Raw genomic sequence first — 18,533 nt, 5'->3', positions numbered from 1 at the left:
GATCTAATAATGATCGTGTAAATACAATTTTATTTCATGTTTTAAATGTGTTTAAAGCTTAATCTGTTAGGCAAAACATTTAAAATATACAACAGTTTGTAAAGCCCACTTCAAAAAGGTAAGGTTGCCAAGCCTCTTTCAAGTTTTCAGAGATCCCCTTTTAATATTTGTAGTTTTCTTTACCTTGGCTTAGTTTCATCTTATGTGTCTAGTTAACTTAGCTACCACATGGAGGATATCAAAACTATGTCTTCTACCTCACAAGGCTGAACAAATTAGGAGGTATAAAGGCACTTCAACAAGGTTAAAGCCCTATTCAACAAACACAAAACATTACTAATCATCTTATAAAAGACTTGTATCCAGAATTTATAAAGAATACATAAATCAACAGTAGAAAGCAAACAACCCTACTAAAAATGGGCAAACGAATTGAACAGATCTCTAAAAAAGAAGATCTACAAACTGCCTATAAGAACTTGAAAAAGCACTCAACATTATTAGTTATGAGGAAAATACAATTTAAAGCAAAATGAGATACCATTTCACACCTACCAGAATAGCTAGTAACAAAGATGGGTAACAGTAGTTACTGACAGGGATCTGGAGCAACTAGAACTCTCATGCATTTCTAATGAGTAAAATGATAAATTTGGGAGAATTATCTGTCAGTTTCTAATATATTTTAAATATACATTGATGCTATGACCCAGCAATTCTACTCTTACGGATTTTCCCAAGAGAAATGAAACAGGTGTCCAAAAGGCATAAGAATGTTCATAGCAGCCTTATTAATAATCCCTAGTGACTTATTAATAATCGCTTTCAGAGGACGTTGTAAGAAAGAACAAAGAATCAAAAGTGATTCTTGTATTTTAATACTGAGTGAGTGGGAAGGTGTCAATGGCACTAATTAATGGGGGACATAAGAAAATGAACAGGCTTAAAAAGGAAAATAAGTTTAGATTCACTGAGCTTAAAATTCTTCCATAATATATATGTGGAGATGTCTAGAAAACAGCATGGAACTTGGAGACTGTGGCTAATCAAAACAGAGGTTAAGAGTGGAAGCCAGGAGAGTGGATGAGGTTTTTTTGGGGGGGCACAGTCAGGGAAATACATGTATGTATAGAAATATACATATGAATGTATATATAACTCTAAGGACACAGTCCTTAAGGTATAACATTCTGGGGACAGCATGAAGATCAAATAGTAAAGGAGGCAGACAGGATTCTTAACCCTTTTTGTGGAAGAATTCCTTTGGCAGTGTGGTGAAGACTATGGTGGTCTCCTTCTCAGAATCATGTTTTAAATGCACAAATTTGTAGGATTACAAAAGAAACCAACTATACTGAAATACAATTTTAAAAAATTTTAAGTTAAGATACAGTAATATATTACCTTTTCTTAATGCATATATTATAACGCATAATATAAGATCTAGTAGTAAGTCTAATATCTACTATAATTTCAAAGTAGTCAGAATATAAACAATAATTATGTGTGATATGAAAATATCTATGATTTTTATTGCTAGAACAGGTATTATTAATACTACTGTTGTTTGTTATCAGCATTTATATTTGAAGGAAATGTTAAACTTCAGCTAGGGGTTAGTGAAAATAAAGATGTCATTTTTTTCCCCCCATTCAAGTTCATGAACCCATGAAATCCTGTCCATGAACTTTTTGGGGAATATCCCTGGTTAAGAACACTTGAACTAGAAAGTAAAATTAAAGAGACATAAAAACTTGATAAAACAATATCATGGAAACTACAGCAGCAAAATAGCATATGTTAATTTTAAACTGCAATGATAAAATACTATATCCCCTGCTTCATTTCTTACAATTGTCAAGTAGAACAAGATACAAAGGCCAGAGAACAGCATGTTAAGCAAAGTAAGGTGGAAAAGATTCAGAGGTTTCTGAATATTTTCAGAGAAAGAAAAGAAATCACAACTGTATTTAAACTAATTTTTAAAAATTTATCCCCATTAGGAATCACTTGATAACCACTATAACCACAGACTGCCAATACAATGATCATTCTATGTCTCATACATTCCACTCCCAACCTGCTTCATCCAGCCTCTGCTTCTTAATACGATCTACTGATACACTCTGCCATGCAAGCCAGGGTCAGAACAGATGAATAATGATGGCACAAGTCCTTCAGTTGGCCTAACTGCTACCCTAGAGATACAAAACAATTCATTATACTGAACAGGAGGGGTAAACCATTTTCCTCTTAGAGAGACGCAGTCAGGCAAGTTACGCTAGATACATTATCTCAATGCTTATGTCTCTCTACACAATAGTCTGTGTTGTAGTGAAAATCTGACTAGAAATTATTTGGAATGCTGAGTCATCTCCCATGACAAACTATCTTTTTTTCTGCCTCCTCAGCAGCTATGGCACTTGCTATTAAGTACTATCAATCTCTGACCCAACAAAGTAGTTGTTTAGACAATGCCTTATTCCTATCAAAGTCACCATCAACAGAGCTTAGAAGTTACTGTCCAGAGGCTATTATTACAGGGGAATTATGGCTGAGTGTGCCACAGTGTTTGTAGAACATATCCACTTGTAGATATACTACCCACTATAACCAATGTGGCACTCAGAGAGATACGAACATCTCCAGAGAAGCTTTTAGGTCTGCTAAAGCTAGGGCATTCCTGAGAACAAACAGAAAACAAAATAAAGGTGTTAAAAACCAGACTCCCTACCAAAGAAAATCTAATACTTTAACAATATAGCAAAGCCCAAATAAGGCTGTAAAAATTCTATTCTAAATGACTTAAGTTTGATAAGGACTACAGTAGGATCAAGATCATGGAGAATATCTTCAGTAACAGGCAGAAAGGAAAACTGAAGCATGAGGGCTTAATATTCAACTCACAAGGCTAATACTATTTGCTCTGTCTTGCCTACTGAATATGAGCCATAAAAGCTCCTCCCAAGTGTTGCTTTCTTACTTTCTTACTTTTAATTTTAAATGGAATGAGTCTCTAAACAAAATGCAAATAAATTACTAATAACAAGCATTAAAATTTTTTTATCTAGAAAATAACAGCATAGCTACAGAGGCACAGAGCTATCTTTTAACTAAAGATCTCCCTTCATTGTTATAACTAAAGTTATTAAAAATCGAAGACTCTAAAAAAAAAGACTCTAAAATAACTATGATACTTGCTCAGGGTAATAAAAGAGACACTAAGGGAAAATACACAGTTTCTGCTCTCTATGAGTTAGCAATCCAGTATGGAAGGATAAAATGTAAAGATTGTATATTTCTTGGAGGAGTATCTTGAGGCTTATTTGGTCTTCAATTTCAACGTTCCTGAGTAGGGTACACGAGGTTTAAGTCCACAAGAGAATCAAGAGCACATGAACTACTCTCTCTATTCTATCTCTACTGTATCCTATTATTAACATGCCAGTGTCCTCCTTGAGACTAAGCACTGTATCTTACTCATTTACCTATTCAGGGATCTACAATGGTACCACAACAAGGTAACAATGAATTTCATAAATAAACGATGCTTCACACTTCAAAGGGAATAAAGGGCAGCATTAACAGCTGAGCAATGAGTTATTAACCTTTTTTGGTTTTGGTTTTGGTTTTCTTAATTTTTTTTTATAGGGCATAGAAAAATAAGAATGAGAAGACATCCCTTTACTCTCTCACACTTCGCACAAAAGGTTTCTGAACAGTCACTGAAAGGAATTATTACCAAAAAATGATTTTTTTTTTTCTGGAAGTCTTATGAGCTAGTTGGTTCAAAGGCAGAAAAGAATGCAGACTTAGACACTGCTTATGTTGCTTTCACTTTGGTTTACTATGCCACTACTGAACATGCACTGCAAAGGATAAATATAAAATCAAGGATCAAATGAGTGGACATGGACTTCCTGAAGCTCCTTTTTATTCCACAGATTTGACTGTCTCAACTGCCCATGTAAAATGAGGAATCTGCCAGACAAGAGGAACATGGAGAACACATAACCATAGGATCTCTGCCTTTTATAACATTTTAGGGTTTTTTTTTGGGGGGGAGCTAAGGGATAGCTGCACCCCAGTTATACTTCCAAGTTTCATTTCTTACAGCCTACCTGAAGCTTTACTAAAAGTCATGGTCTACCACAGCTTAATGCTGCTATTTAATCCTTTTGCCCCTCCTTACCCTTCCTGCTTCTCCTGTTTTTTTGCCTCTTTAAAGCCATGATCTGACCATGGTATTTGTGAATCCCCTAGCCTTGTTAAAGCCAAAGTCCAACTCCCCTGTGACTACAACTTTCCTTGTTAGGCTTTTTAGCAATTAAATGTTCTTTGTAAGTTCAGCTCATCAATTTTGGACTTTGGAAGAATCAGTCTCTAAAGTATGCCTTTAGAGCAGAGTTCTTCAAATTCTGTTGGATATTCACTCATCAACTAACAAAACTGAGAATGCATGTTAAAAATATGTGTATTTTTCATTTTTATTATCTATTTTTATTTTATCTATTGTATCTATTTTTATTATCTATTTCATTTGTATTATCTATTTTTCAGACTTAATTCAGATAAAACTACATAGTAGAATAAGTATATCCATTTAACTGGCCATATAAATTATAATATATCACAATACTCAGAATGCAAACCAAAGAATAAGGGCTCCATTATCAATCCCTCCTTGTCCTCACTCTTCTCCCAAAACACTAGGTCTCCTTTATATGACAAGGGACTTCTGATATAAAGCCCAAGTAAGGGTGCCACTGTTAGTCAATCTGTCAAAGATTAGTAACGGTTAATTTATTTTTTTTTATGTTTTAAAAAATATTTTAAATTTTCAAGTAATTTTAGACTACAGAAAAGTTTCAAAAGCAGTACAAAGATTTCCTGTATATTCTTTTCCCAGTTTTTTCTTAATGTTAACTTCCTATATAACCAATTATCAAAACCCAGAAATTAACATCAGTACAATACTATTAACTAAACTGTAGATTTTATTTGGAATTTATCAGTTTTCCCACTAATGTCCTTTTTCTGTTCTAAAATCCAATCCAGGATCTCACATTGCATTTAATTGTCATGTTTCTCCTTAGTCTCCTCTAATCAGTGAAAGTTCCTCAGTCTTTCCTTTCATGATATTAGACATTGTGGATGAGTAACAAACAGTTATTTGGGAGAATGTTCCTCAGTATATCTGATGCTTTCTCATGATTAGTTCAAAGTTACACATTTTTGGCAAGAATACTACAGAAGTGATGTGCATTTCTCAGTGCACCATATCGGTGTACCAGTAAGACTGGACATTTGTTACTACTGGTGATGCTACCCTGGATCACTTGGTTAAGTTGGGGTCTGCTCGGTTTCTCGACTGCAGAGCTACTCTTTCTCCTTTGTAATTAATATACTGGGGAAGATACTTTTAGAATATGCACATACTCGGATTCTCATCAAACTTTTGCCCACTGATTTAAGCACTCATTGCTGGATGTAATAATTGTGACTGTGGTGTTCTAAGGGTGATTTTCATTTCCTGCATTCCTTCTACATTTTAAAATTGGAATTCTTCTCTGAGATAGAGCTGTCCCTTCTTCCTTATTTATTTACATCAATATGAAAAAGTGGATATTGATTTTATTCTATGGGTTATCTTATTTATTTTTTTGCTCATATTGTTCCAGCTTTGGCCATCAGCAGTTCTTTCAGGTTGGCACCTGCATCCTACCAATCTACCTTTTTTTGAGACTTCCTTACTTTCTGGCACCACAAAGTGCTCCAAATTCATTTTATACTTTCCCAGCCCCAGCCATGGAAGCAACCACTTCTCCAAGGAGCCTTGGTTCCCTTTATTGGAGAAGTCTTATTTTATCAAGGATGTACATCAATGTAAATAGAATTCCTGCACTCCAGTGGATCACCTTACTTAATCCCTGACTACATGCACACGTGATATTGGACAGCACCATTTTACAGCACTGGCTCCATGATGGTAATTGTTTTTTCTTTTTTTTGGTCTAACAAAATATTCAACAACAATGAAGGAATGTTCTCTATTAATAGTCTAAAACATTTCCAGGGTTAACAAGGATTAAGTCAAAGAAGTGCATGTAACAGGAAGAATCACAGACTTGTCAATATTATCCATAGTTTTATCTCTATAACCTTCTAGACACATGTAAGGCCTGCAACTCTGGAACTCCAATAACTCCAACAAACGACAATGCCAAAGGTACATAAACATACCCTAATCTAGGTAGGCAGTGACCATTACTCCACCAAAAAGTGAGTGCTTCTTTTACAAACAAACCTCAACAACATCAACCAGTACTGCCAGAACAATAAGTGTGCTTTTTAGAAAAACAAAAATGGATAAAGACTCCCATGAAAAAAATTGCCATCATTTAACATGAGCTCACAGATGGTTTTGTAGAACTCTAGAGTATTTTAAGTTGAAAAATGAAGTATGTGCAAAGTAAATCAGGATCCACTAGGCCATAACATACCCAAAAGGCTTTGGAGTTCAAATAATACCAGAATATTAGAGCATATGATCAGACTCACTAGAATATTTGGCTAGTATCATGGTTCCAGTTGCTCATTAGAAACACTGCTAGCCTAACTTAGTGTATTTAAGACAGAAGCAACCCTAAGGCAGGTCACTTTAACATGTTGCTGGCTTAAATAAAAAATAAATTTTCTTAAATATATATAAAAGTATTTTAACATTTCTAGTTACTATAATGTATACTCTTCATTACCCATATCTAAAGAAGCAAAAGGTAATCTAAAATAATAAATAGTTCCCAAAGAATCTATATTTTGCTTTAGAAAATGTGACCTTTCATTACACAAATATATTCATACAAGATTTTCACTCTGTTATTAGTTAATATTTTAAAATTAGCTTCGGTTCTCTGATTAATCAGAACATGAAGGGAATATGAAAAATGGCTAGCAGGATTAGCTAACTTTTCAAACTATCCATGCTGAAATTTTACCTCAAAGTGTCTCACATGATTATTGAAGGCTGACTGGTGTATATGCCTGTACAATAATTTTTTTCAAATATTCCTTTACCTTTGTTTCACTTCCTTAATGCTACATCGACTAACAATATATCAACACACTTTAGCAAACATTTCCCCATTTTATCAACTAAGAAACCAAAGCAAAAAAGTGACTTTTCATTTGTATAAAATAAACACAAAGAACGTTATAATTTGTATTCTGTTTACCTGACAATTCTACTCCCCCAAAGTACCCGAAGAGTACTATTGATATATTTACTGCTGACAGTTCTGAAGTATTACTACTCACTTTTGACACTGTATGATGCCTTACACCCTGATGTTAGTTATTAATTCATGGGCTCCTAAGGACAATCTTCTTAATGATTACAAGACTTAATTTGAGAACTAAACCCTATGTGATCTTCCTTTTTTGATTTACTGTGATTCCAAGTAACTGATGATAATGATAATAAATAACAGTAGCAGCAGTTTTAGATTACTGAGTCCTTACATTATCTCTTCTTCCCACCCCTCCCCAACTTTATTGAGGTATAACTGGTACACAAGAAAAACTGCACATAAATAATGTATACAACTTGGTCAGTTTGGATGCATTATCTCTTCTAATCATCACAATAATCCTCTTAAAAATGCCACAATTATTCCCATTATATAGAAATGGAAACTAGTCTTAAGGAGGTTAAAAAATTTGCCTAAGGTCATGCAAGGCTGAGTAAGTAGTAGAACCAGGACTAGAACCCAGGTCTAATCCAAAATCTGACCTCTTAACTACTATGCCATACTATGAGTAGAGCAAGTCATTTACATGCTGGTGCCTCGATTTCTCGTACACTCAAAAGCAAAAAAAAAAAATTAGTGTAATCCACCATAGGGCTACTCTTCACTGGATGCCTAGTATACATATGGCACTAAGCTGCATGTTTCATTTACATTATATTAATCTTCACAATAATATCACCAAGTTAAGCTGCCCAATATCACAGCTTCTTAATTAAAAAACAAACAAACAAAACAGCAAGCAACCCATCTAGGTTTGACTCCATAGCCCATATTCTTTTTTCCCCCAGAAGCTACTACTGAACACACAGCATACCTATCAAACTAAAATCTAAACTAGTACCTTTTGTTTTAATAAAACTATTTTTTTGGTGGGTGAGGGTAGACAACAGAGTATAAATAAGCATCCACAATTATTATGCCTCTTGCGCATATGAGAAAACTAAGTCACATAAAAGGGTAAGTAGTTTATCAGAACTATATAACTAATGTATGGTAGGGCAAGATTTGAATCCATATATGTTTCATGGTAAAACTTATGCTTTGCCCTTTCTACTGAAGATAGAAACGTTTTAGAAGACTTCACTCAAAACACTTTAAGGGGGAAAACACACACACATACAAATATATATCCATATGGAGAAAGGTAGGAGGTGATCGCTACTTGGTAATAACAAATCAATGAGTTCCAATCAATAGAACAGTCTGAGCAGGCTGTGAATATAACGGACAACTAGCCAACAGCAAATAGTAAACTGTAACTGACAGTTCATAATCACATGTAAATTTAAAATGGTGAGATGGTAATTTATAAAACTAATTTATCACATTTCACAAGTACAGTATTTGATCAAATCCTCTGCTAGAATCCTAGACTCCTTATATCTTTGTAAGAGAAATTCAGAAAGAATTAATCAGCCACTGAGGTTCCAAAGTGCCAGAGAGAATAAGTAATTATTCAAAAGAGAATTATAACTATATCATATTAAATGATAGGAGAGTTCATGTGTTAGAGCATATTTAACAAATGCTATTTCTACAAAAATTGCACTAAAAAAAGATCTTTATGTGAGATTAAGAAACTGAAAATACAGACTCAAAATTATGGCAAGACAGAACTTCAACTTTTTATTAAAAAGTTGAGGTGGTAGATTGATTCAGTGGCTGGCTTATAACTCAGGTGTTTTTTACACTATAGTTTATCATCCACAAAACCACAGTATATGAAGAAAATTATCTGGAAAAAAACAAAACAAAACAGCTGACTAGTAACATACTTCTCCCTCTCCCTTATTATTTCAGTTCAGGACACATGAACTATTTCAGTCTTTAGCTAATGTTCTTGGCCATTAAGTTTTCTTTCTTTCCTCAAAAGGTCCTGATCTTGAGATTCTAATACCACCCAATTCAGTATATTGGGCTGTCTTAAGTTTGCAGGCAGACTACAATCAGGTTTAAAGTCTTACAGCTAAAGTACCAAGAGGAAACATACTTTTAAGAATTCTGGATTAGAGTTTTTAGACGTATTATTTACAATGACAATGAAAACTTTCTAAATGTATGCTTTAAAAGTACATCTTAAAAAGAAACTAAGCAAAAGAATAGTCATAGTAGTTTTTACTCTGAAGTCATCTAACAACCTGCTGTTTTTAGGTATATAATAAGACATAACCACTGTTTTAAAAGCATACAAACTAACAAATATTGTGGTTTAATTTAAAAAATTTAAAATAACATGAAGAAATTGAAACTTAGCGACAAAATTTAAAAAGATAAAAATCAGAGAAAAGCAGACCTCTAAGAAATGTAGGCTTTCCAAGAAGTTTTAAAAAAACACAAACCCTTATTTTCACAGCATCTAACAAACACACACAATTTGCAGCAGGAGGACTGAATGAAACGTATAAACATCAGTTCTCATAAAAAAACAAAAAAACCCCTCATCTTAGAAACATAATATTTCATAGAGCAAAATTTTAAGACACCTGAATATATAGCAACTGAAAGCAGGAACCTGCTTTTGTCTTGTCTTTTGAGCAGGCTTCGCCTGTGTCTGCTTGGTCCCTTGCCAACACCCCTGAACCACACTGCTGTATGGTACCCTAAAATCTGTTCAGCAGCTGAGCCATGTTATTCCACCACACATACATGTAGGCAGTGTTCTCACTTTAACCCTAAAATGCATAATTATACATAAATTGAGCAGCAAATATATATTACATGTTGAAGAGTATCTTCTATGATTTTGATTTATGTCTTTGACCAAAACTCTATTCAAAAAACTAAGAAATGTTTATAAGGAATTGGAAAGATAAAAATTATTAAAATAGTCTTTGCCTCCAAGGAGTTCAAAATCTACTAAAATCAATACTCTTAGAGGGATATGATGGAATAATACTTAAAACTGACAAAGAAGGTAGAAATCATTTCACAGAATCAAAATTATCCTTAAAAATCTCTTAAATAGCCCACCAGTACAGTGTATACTTATGGTCTGCAGTCTCATACATTATTATGTATTATGAAACACACATTTTTTAACATGAGAATCATGCTCTATTTTGCAGAGATGCTTTAAAGTACAGGAGGTGTGTAGAAACTGAGAGCTATTAAAAAAACAGTAAATTTGCTTAATCTCCCATCTCATGGCCCCTACTGGGGGACCAAGGGACGCCACAGGTATTCTGACAAAGTAGAACAGTGGACAGATACCCACGTGACACAGATTTTTCTTTTTCACACTTGGCATGAAATATCTGCTGTGGGATGCTGATGCATTTGACACTTCTAGAAGTAGGACTTATGAATGTGTTTTGATAAAAAGATACTCTCAGTCAATGAGGCTTGGGAAACAGTATCACAATAAACAGTGAATGGAGTATGAACAAACCTAGCATATTCTTCTGTTAACTTCAAGGAGTTAAAAGAAATGTTGACTGTAAAGCAAAAAGTCTTACATCTTGCTAAGGAGGCTGGGTTTAATGAAGTGGACCATGGAAATGTTAACTGTTAACATCACATAGTGAAGTTTATGATTAGAAAATCTTTCAACTTGATGCTCATCATTTGTCAGGCAAAGATAAAGGAGTCACAAATACTTGACACCAAATCTTTAAAAAAAAATTTTAGATCATGCAGATAAAATGTCTGTTCATACAAGTGAGTCTGATCATGATATGAGAAGACTCCACACATTAAAGGGTGACCAGGAGCTGAAAAACTACAAGTGACGGGAACTTAAATAGTTCATCCATTTTTAAAAGAAGTTTTAAAAAAAATCCCAGTGCCTTTTCTGTGGCTTCACCTGTTCAATACTTCACCAGCTCACTCTGACTTAATACTACTCATCACCAAACAGCAACAGGAACTAAGCCTCCATCTCTTTTATTACCATCAAACTTCATGCAGGCAACTCTTTAATCAATTAAACATTTTAAAAATGCTTTTTTGATTATTTTACTAAGTACTATTAATAATCATTAACTATCTTACATTATTTAATCAGTTGTTTACATTATAGTACATGTTGCTTGGTCAAGTTATTTAACTGTTACTTCTTTGTATGTAAGTAAAGGAACAGAGTTAAATAATCTCCAAATCCCCTATCTGCTTTTAAATGCTATAATTTTAGCTTGGTCTTAAAAGGAAAATAATCTGTAAAACTGAGGAACGGGAGTGGCGATCACCTCCTACATGCCTGATCTATAATTTTTCAAAACTGATATTAGCTTTAACTCCTGAAATGTATTTCCCCCAGGTTTTCTGTAGTTTGAGTTTGATACCCTATTTTTTTTCTTTTTAGCGTTTGCTCAAATGTTATTCGACTGCTCTTTATAAGACTGCAATTCCCACCTCTACCCTGGCATTCCCTAAGCTCTTTTCCCTGCTTTGCCTCCACAACACCTACATATATATTTATATCCAGCACGTGTGAAAGGTGTGTGTGTGTGTGTGTGTGTGTGCGTGCACGCATTCACATTCAACCACAAACAGAATTTACTTGCTTACTGTCTGCTTCCCCTCACTAGCACACAGAAGACAGGGATGTTTTCTGCCTTTTTTCCACTAGTATGGTACCTGGCATATAGAAGGAAACTTAGTGGAACGTTGTTGAATGAATTAACTTCTCTAACCATGGACGAGAAATATGTTTTATAAAGGCCAACAATGCTAGTCTTGCTCTGGGGAAAGTCATACTCAGGGAAAGAAAGAAGTAAATTAGCAGGATTTTATGAAAGAACACATAGGTGATGACACAGCTGGTGAATTCATGAGTTACTCAAGAAAATCAGAAAAATATTCTAGAAAGATTTTTAAATGATTACTACGAAACAGTTAAATAGCACGTAGTAACTGTCTATTACTTCCACAAAAAAGTGCTTTTTCCAATTCAGTACTCATTACTTTGAACAGCATATACAGATTACTACATTTATTCACATACAGGCTAATTTCACTATCTGCAGTATTAGAGACAGAGCACAGGGGAGAAATACTACCCAGGGACAGATGGTAATTCAAAAAATAGGGCCCCAAATAGAATTATATCTCTTCTGAGAATTAGAATTAGTCTCACCTAACAGACTACACTTTCTCAACTGAATTAGAATATGCAAAGAAATAATTTAGACAAACTTCTAAAGAATTATAAAGATAAATGAAAGAACCACTGCTTCCCCAAAATTTAAATTATGTCCTCAAAATGTTATGAGTTGTGTATAACCATTGAAAGAATAATTCAATGACTAAACATTTCTGAAAGGAATTTAGAATCACTTATATTTTCATTATTTGGGCTGATTCCTAGAACATCTTAGAATATTGGAACTTTCTTATCACATGCAAGGACTCATTAAAGACTTTGCTAAAAGATCTAGCATACTACAGCTATAAGTAACATTTTAAAAAAACTGGATAGACAATCATGATTTTAAAGCATTACTGTTGACCTTTAAAATATTCCTCTTCTACAGACACTCAATTAAGTTATTGAGTTTTAACTGTACCGGGTATAATTCTAGGTGCTGAGGTGATATAGACAAAATCCCTGTCTTATTGTTCTTATATTCTAGAAGTGGCAGATAACAAACAGATATTAAAAGAGGAGTCAGGGAAACAAACAAACAGACAAATGAAAAGAAGAATGATGGGAAAGAGACTGAGTGAAAGAATTATCATAAATGGGGTGGTTGGAGCAACGAGTGGTCAGGCCAGGGTAATGTTTGATAATATGAAGGAGTGCAATGCTCAAGTGCAAACAAGGATTCCAGACAGAGGTAACAGCAACAGCAAGTAGGAAGACCCTAAGGTGGGAATAAGGTTAGCACATCTGAGGAAAAGCTAAAAGCCAGAGTCTGCAAAAGAATAAACAATAAGAGATGTGGCTAAAGAGGAGGCAGAAGTAGGCCATGTAGATTGAATTTTTGATAGATTTTACTCTCAGTGACATGCAAAGCCATTGGAAGCTTTTGGGCAGAGGAATAATGTCCTGGTTTAGGCTTCAGAAATATCATTTTGCCTTCTGTGTAGAAAAAATGAATTGGTAGGGAAGAGAAAAGTAGAAGAAGAGACACCAGTTAGGAGGCTCTTTAAGTAGTATATGCCAGAGATGAAGTGCCTTGGATTAGGATGGCAGCTATGGAAATGGTTTGAAGGTAGAACCAATGGGAGTTGATGATAGGTTGAATGTGGGTATACAGGATACTGAGGAATCAAGAAAAGCTCCTAGCTTGGGGACTGACCAACTGGGGTCAAGGGTGATACTTTTTACTAAGATAGGAAAGGCTGGGGCAGGGGAAGGTTTGGGGAGAGTAAAGTCAAGTGTTCTGTTTTAGATAGGTCATTCTGAGATGCCTACTGAATATTCTACTGAAGAATACCAAGTGGACAGATATAAGAGAGTAAAGCTAGAGAAAAGATTAGGATTAGATATAATCCTATAATATTCAGGTGTCATCAACACATACATCGTAGTTAAACCCACTGGATGAAATGATGCCTTCAAGTAAGAGAAGGCACATTGAGAAGAAAAGACAACTGAGGACTAACTCCTAGGCTCTTCAATATTTAAAGGTAAAAAAGACAAAACGCAGCAAGGAGCATGTGAAAGAAGTAATCTGCAAGACAAGGAAAACATTAAAAGAATATAGTTTCCTAGAAACCAGGATTAAGGAAGTGCTCATCCCTATCAATTGATGCTGAAAAGCTGAATAAGGTGAGAACTAATAACTTTCCTCTGAATAGTACAAGATGGAATTACCAATGAAACTGATAAAACAATTTCAATGTTGTAGTAGAAAAGAAAGTCTAATTGGGATGGGTTGAAAAGAAAAGGGGAGTTGAGAAGTGAAGATGGTAAAAGTACAGAAAATAATTATCTACTACCTGTCAGATGCTTGAGATATCTCAGCAGGCAAAAATACAAAAATCTAATTCTTCATAGTGCTTATATTCTAGCAAAAGGAATAAGACAATGAACAATAAAAATAAGTAAATTATATAATATGTTAGAAGGTGATTGTGCTACAAAAAGGAAGCACAATTTTTAGTTGTGAACTTTTGAGAAGGATATAAAACAACCACCTGTAACAGAGGAAAGGGACTAGGTGAGACTTAGAAAGTCAGCATAATAGGGTGTTTTACTTTAGTCAAGTTCAGCTGTTCCAGGGTAAGTGTGTAAGATATTGAGAATAGGGTTAAAACACAGATAAGGTTCTGACAAGCAAATATGACAAAGGAAAAGAGAAGCAAGGGAGTTAAAATTTTACAGAAAGATAATTACAGCGATTGAGCACAGTATCTGAGCTGAGTAAGGAGAGACGTGAAGTCGTAAGACAGTAACAGTGAGAAGTGGTATGGTCAATAGATTGGGGGTTGCAAGGAGGTTAAAAAAATACTGGGATGACTACTGAAATAAAATGGTAGTAGAAATAGGGATGGCTGAAATTATTTTTGTGAGGTGGCAAAGGTCTAGGGATGATCATGGGAAAGGTGGTTGGAGTGGAATGGAGGAAAAGATCATTGGAAATGAAGAGGTCAAGTAACTGAGAGGCCAGAATGTAGAACCTAACAGTTACATAGAACTTGAAGTCACAAAGAACTAAGATGGGAGGAAGAAAGTGAAAAGGCTGGTAGAGGTGTGCAACATGATAATATGGATGGAATATTTAGATATTCCAAACAAGCTCAGGGTTTGGAGTAAGGATGGCAAATAAATGATTGGAAAGCAGCTATAAAGATCTCAGAAGTTGCTTGTTAATTTTATCACCCCCATATTACATAAAGCAAGGAATTAAAAACATCCAGCAAGGGAAAGGTCTACAAAAGCATCTTTTATGAATATACAGGTTTCACTTAAAGCAATAAAGTAAAGGGAACATTAAGAGAAAAGACTGAGGATATAGGGGATTGCTGATGAAAGACCACAAGTTCCAGAAAACACAGTGGAGAAAATTTGGGTGCTTGTAAAGGTGTAAATGACTGGGTCAAATTAGAGATTAAAAAAGACAAAAGGAGATAAGAATCCATGTGATGATGAATGAATGACCTGATAGTCGGCCTTCAATTCCTGCTATGGATGGTGTTGCAGGCAGAAAGGTGATTTTAACAGAAATGCTTAAAATCTTAAATAGTTATAATTTTAAGTGTGTTCTTAGAATTTTATTCATATCCTCTACATGGCAAAATAAGAAAAATCTTTTCAAGGATACCTCTGGATTGTGGCTCATAATGGTATGTGGATTATTTTATGACACTAACATACAGTTCCCTAAGAGTTCTAAAAAGGCAGCCCACATATAAAGAAAAAGTCAATGTATGACCACATGTTATCACAAAGGCACATTTGTATAAGAAATGCTTAGGGCCTGAATGAATCAGGTCAAATTTACATAGTCATTCTAGGATACCTGCATTTAGAGAAAAGCAATCTTAACACTCCTGTTTCTAAGAAGTCAAACGTTTTTAGTATCAGTCATAATCCAATTAATTAATAAGCAGTATTAATATTTATTTCATGCAGTATTATAGAGCTTAAAAATTAAAAGTTTAAAAGGAAAAGGATCTGTGTTCAAAAGAGCCATGAAAAACTTTATATAAAACCTAGCTAACAATTAATTTAAGGGGGAAAGGTTGGTTAATAGCAGCTTTCAACTATATACCAAGGTCTTCGAAAAGAAAAGGCCAGAATAGTAGTTACATGAATGCTCAATGTGTGTGTGGGGGGGTAAAAGATAAAGTAGGAAAAACATTATATTTTGATGAAGGAAGGCTTTATCTTGTTATATACACTTAGCAGTATGATTCATTCAGCTACAACGTGCATACTATCTGTCCAATTTAGTCAAGTAGCCTTCTTTAACTGAAAAATAAAAGATGAGATATCTTCCTGAATCGTAAGCCAGTGATTTACACTGCTTCAGGTGATCAGAGAATGTGAAGCCAAAGTCAAAACAGTTTAGTTCATATCCTATGGGGACAGCTTCAGAAAAGGCATTTTATATCTATATGCCTATGTTTACCCACATTTCAAAACAAATAAACTGACTGATATTCAGGCTATACACAGCAATATACTTAAGTACAAAGTAGGAAAAGATAAACAATACATACACGCTAAATAATTTTCTTCTTCAAATAAAACAAATAAGTACTAATACCACTGAATATGTAGAGAAACTGGAAGATATATGGACAGTTTATCTTAGTACTCATTTATTCATTCAAAAATACTTACTGAAGATCTAAGATGTGACAAGTACTATTCCAGATACTGAGGATTCTGCAATTAACAAAACAGAAGTCCCTACTATCATGGAGGTTTCATTCTACTCTAGCATTCTAGACAATTGTCTAGGTTAACCTCTAGAAGGAACTCAATTTTGAAACATTTCTAAAGTAAAGACTATATAAAATTAGTTAAAAGTTCATCTCTGCACTAAAATATCCACTCCCCTGACTGTACTTACTCAACCCTACAAGAGTATTTTTGACTGGCTTCTAATTATAAGGGATAGTCCAAACTGTATTTAGATTAAGTAATAAGTTTTCTCCAATTATTAAATACTATAAGGGAACTAATCACTAAAGCTGTTCATGTTCATATAAAGCAAAGATGGAATGCTCTGTATGTCTCATAGGTCCTCTCTAGCCTGCCTAATTCAATTAAAATAATACTAATTCTAGGCTGCTAAGTAGTAGAGAACAGGAATGATTTTCTACTTAATACTTAGAATCTAAGTGTTCCTCACATAGAAAATCTTTGACCTTTTAAAATTCCTTCCAAGGATTCAAACGTTCACAACACAAAACTTCTCTGAGCTTCATTATCTCAGTCTGTTAAAGCGATAACAAGAGTACCTATCTCTTAACAGTGTTTTGAGATTAAATGAGGTAAGTCACAAAACGGACTTAGTGTTCAATCATAATTGATGACATCAACCATCTTAATTATCCTAAGTGTGAGTTCTCAATAACAGCAGCTTACATCATCAACTTCCATAAAACTATAGTTAAGAAAGATAATAAACAAGCTACAATAGGGATATTAGAAGATTTCTCTACGTTTTGGCAAGATGATCACATGCTTATGCTCCTCAAACTAAGCAACAGATTTAAAGTATCAGTAATACTAACGCTATTAATATGCAGCACTCCTATAAATGACCAAGTTTGAGAAATTTTCAGGAATCAAATAAAAACTTCACTAACAAGATGCTTTATTAGCATTTTATTTGCTTCCGAATACTCGGAATTTCCTATCTTTAAAAACACATTTTTTGCCTTTTATTTCAAAGTAAAGTTAAAAGAACTTACTAAATAAATAAACAAATACACAAACAAAGGAGTTAAAACCATTTAAAAGATACTGTTATTATCTTCTAGTCTCATCCTGCTCAGACCATATTGGAAATCTCGAAAATGATTTCATTCAAAGAAATTAAAAACAAACAACAGAAACAAAACCAAGTAAACAAGTAGAGAAGTCCTTATGTTTAATTAAATCTGGAAAGTGATGAGGGACTACAAATAAAGAAATTAACAAAGACAAAAATACTGAAGACCTGAAGTAAAGCAAAAATACTACTAATAAGAATCTTTCATTTAAAAACTCTGTGATCCTTCAAAGATCTTGAAGAAAACCAAAAAAATCCCCAAATGGAGAGGTCACTAAATATCCATGAACACTCACCCAACCATTGGTAGGAGACCTCTTGGAGACCCAGATGCTTGAATCAGCTGAAATAGTACCAAGTTTTTACTGATTACTCTTAACAGGGCAATGGAGCACAGGCTAACTCCATACTATCAAATACTAAAAGTCATTATTATTGATTAATTTCTACCTACTACCATTACAAATTATTCAAAGGAGGAGGCGACTGAGTAAGTTCTAAGGTGAGTGAAACTTACTGCATGCATGTGTGTAAATGCATACATTTTCTCCAGCTCTCTTAGTGATGTAAGTCTGATAACATAATTCTTATAAATGTAAATATAAAGACAGAATAAAATTTTCTAAGTTAATATAAAATTCTTAAAGAAATCATGTAAATAATTTTTATATTGGTTCATAAAGAAAATTTTAAGAAAACAATTTGTTTTTTAAAGATACTGCCAATTTCTCAATACTAAGTACTTTGGTAACACACAGGAAAAGATTTTCAGTCCCCTGCACTTAAAAAAATATATAGTTCTTAACTTTAGGCCTTTTAATATACTAATGGT

At 34.0% G+C, this 18,533-nt stretch overlaps 1 protein-coding gene across 13 annotated transcripts in view; it reads right to left on the bottom strand.

The window, feature by feature from the left end:
* Positions 1 to 18,533, bottom strand: part of LCORL (ligand dependent nuclear receptor corepressor like) — a 164,868-nt gene that overhangs the window by 81,776 nt on the left and 64,559 nt on the right. The window contains exon 2 of one of the 13 annotated variants that reach the window (XM_033410647.2): positions 17,998 to 18,044. The exons of the other annotated variants lie outside the window; for them this stretch is intronic. The gene's annotated coding sequence lies outside the window, so the exon portion shown is untranslated. The remainder of the gene's footprint in view (positions 1 to 17,997; positions 18,045 to 18,533) is intronic. 13 annotated transcript variants of the gene reach the window in all.

Source organism: Orcinus orca, chromosome 4 (genome assembly GCF_937001465.1).
Source record: "Orcinus orca chromosome 4, mOrcOrc1.1, whole genome shotgun sequence".
Classification (NCBI taxonomy): domain Eukaryota; kingdom Metazoa; phylum Chordata; class Mammalia; order Artiodactyla; family Delphinidae; genus Orcinus; species Orcinus orca.
The sequence above is the reverse complement of the archived record's forward strand: the minus strand, read 5'-3'. Positions and strand labels throughout refer to the sequence as shown.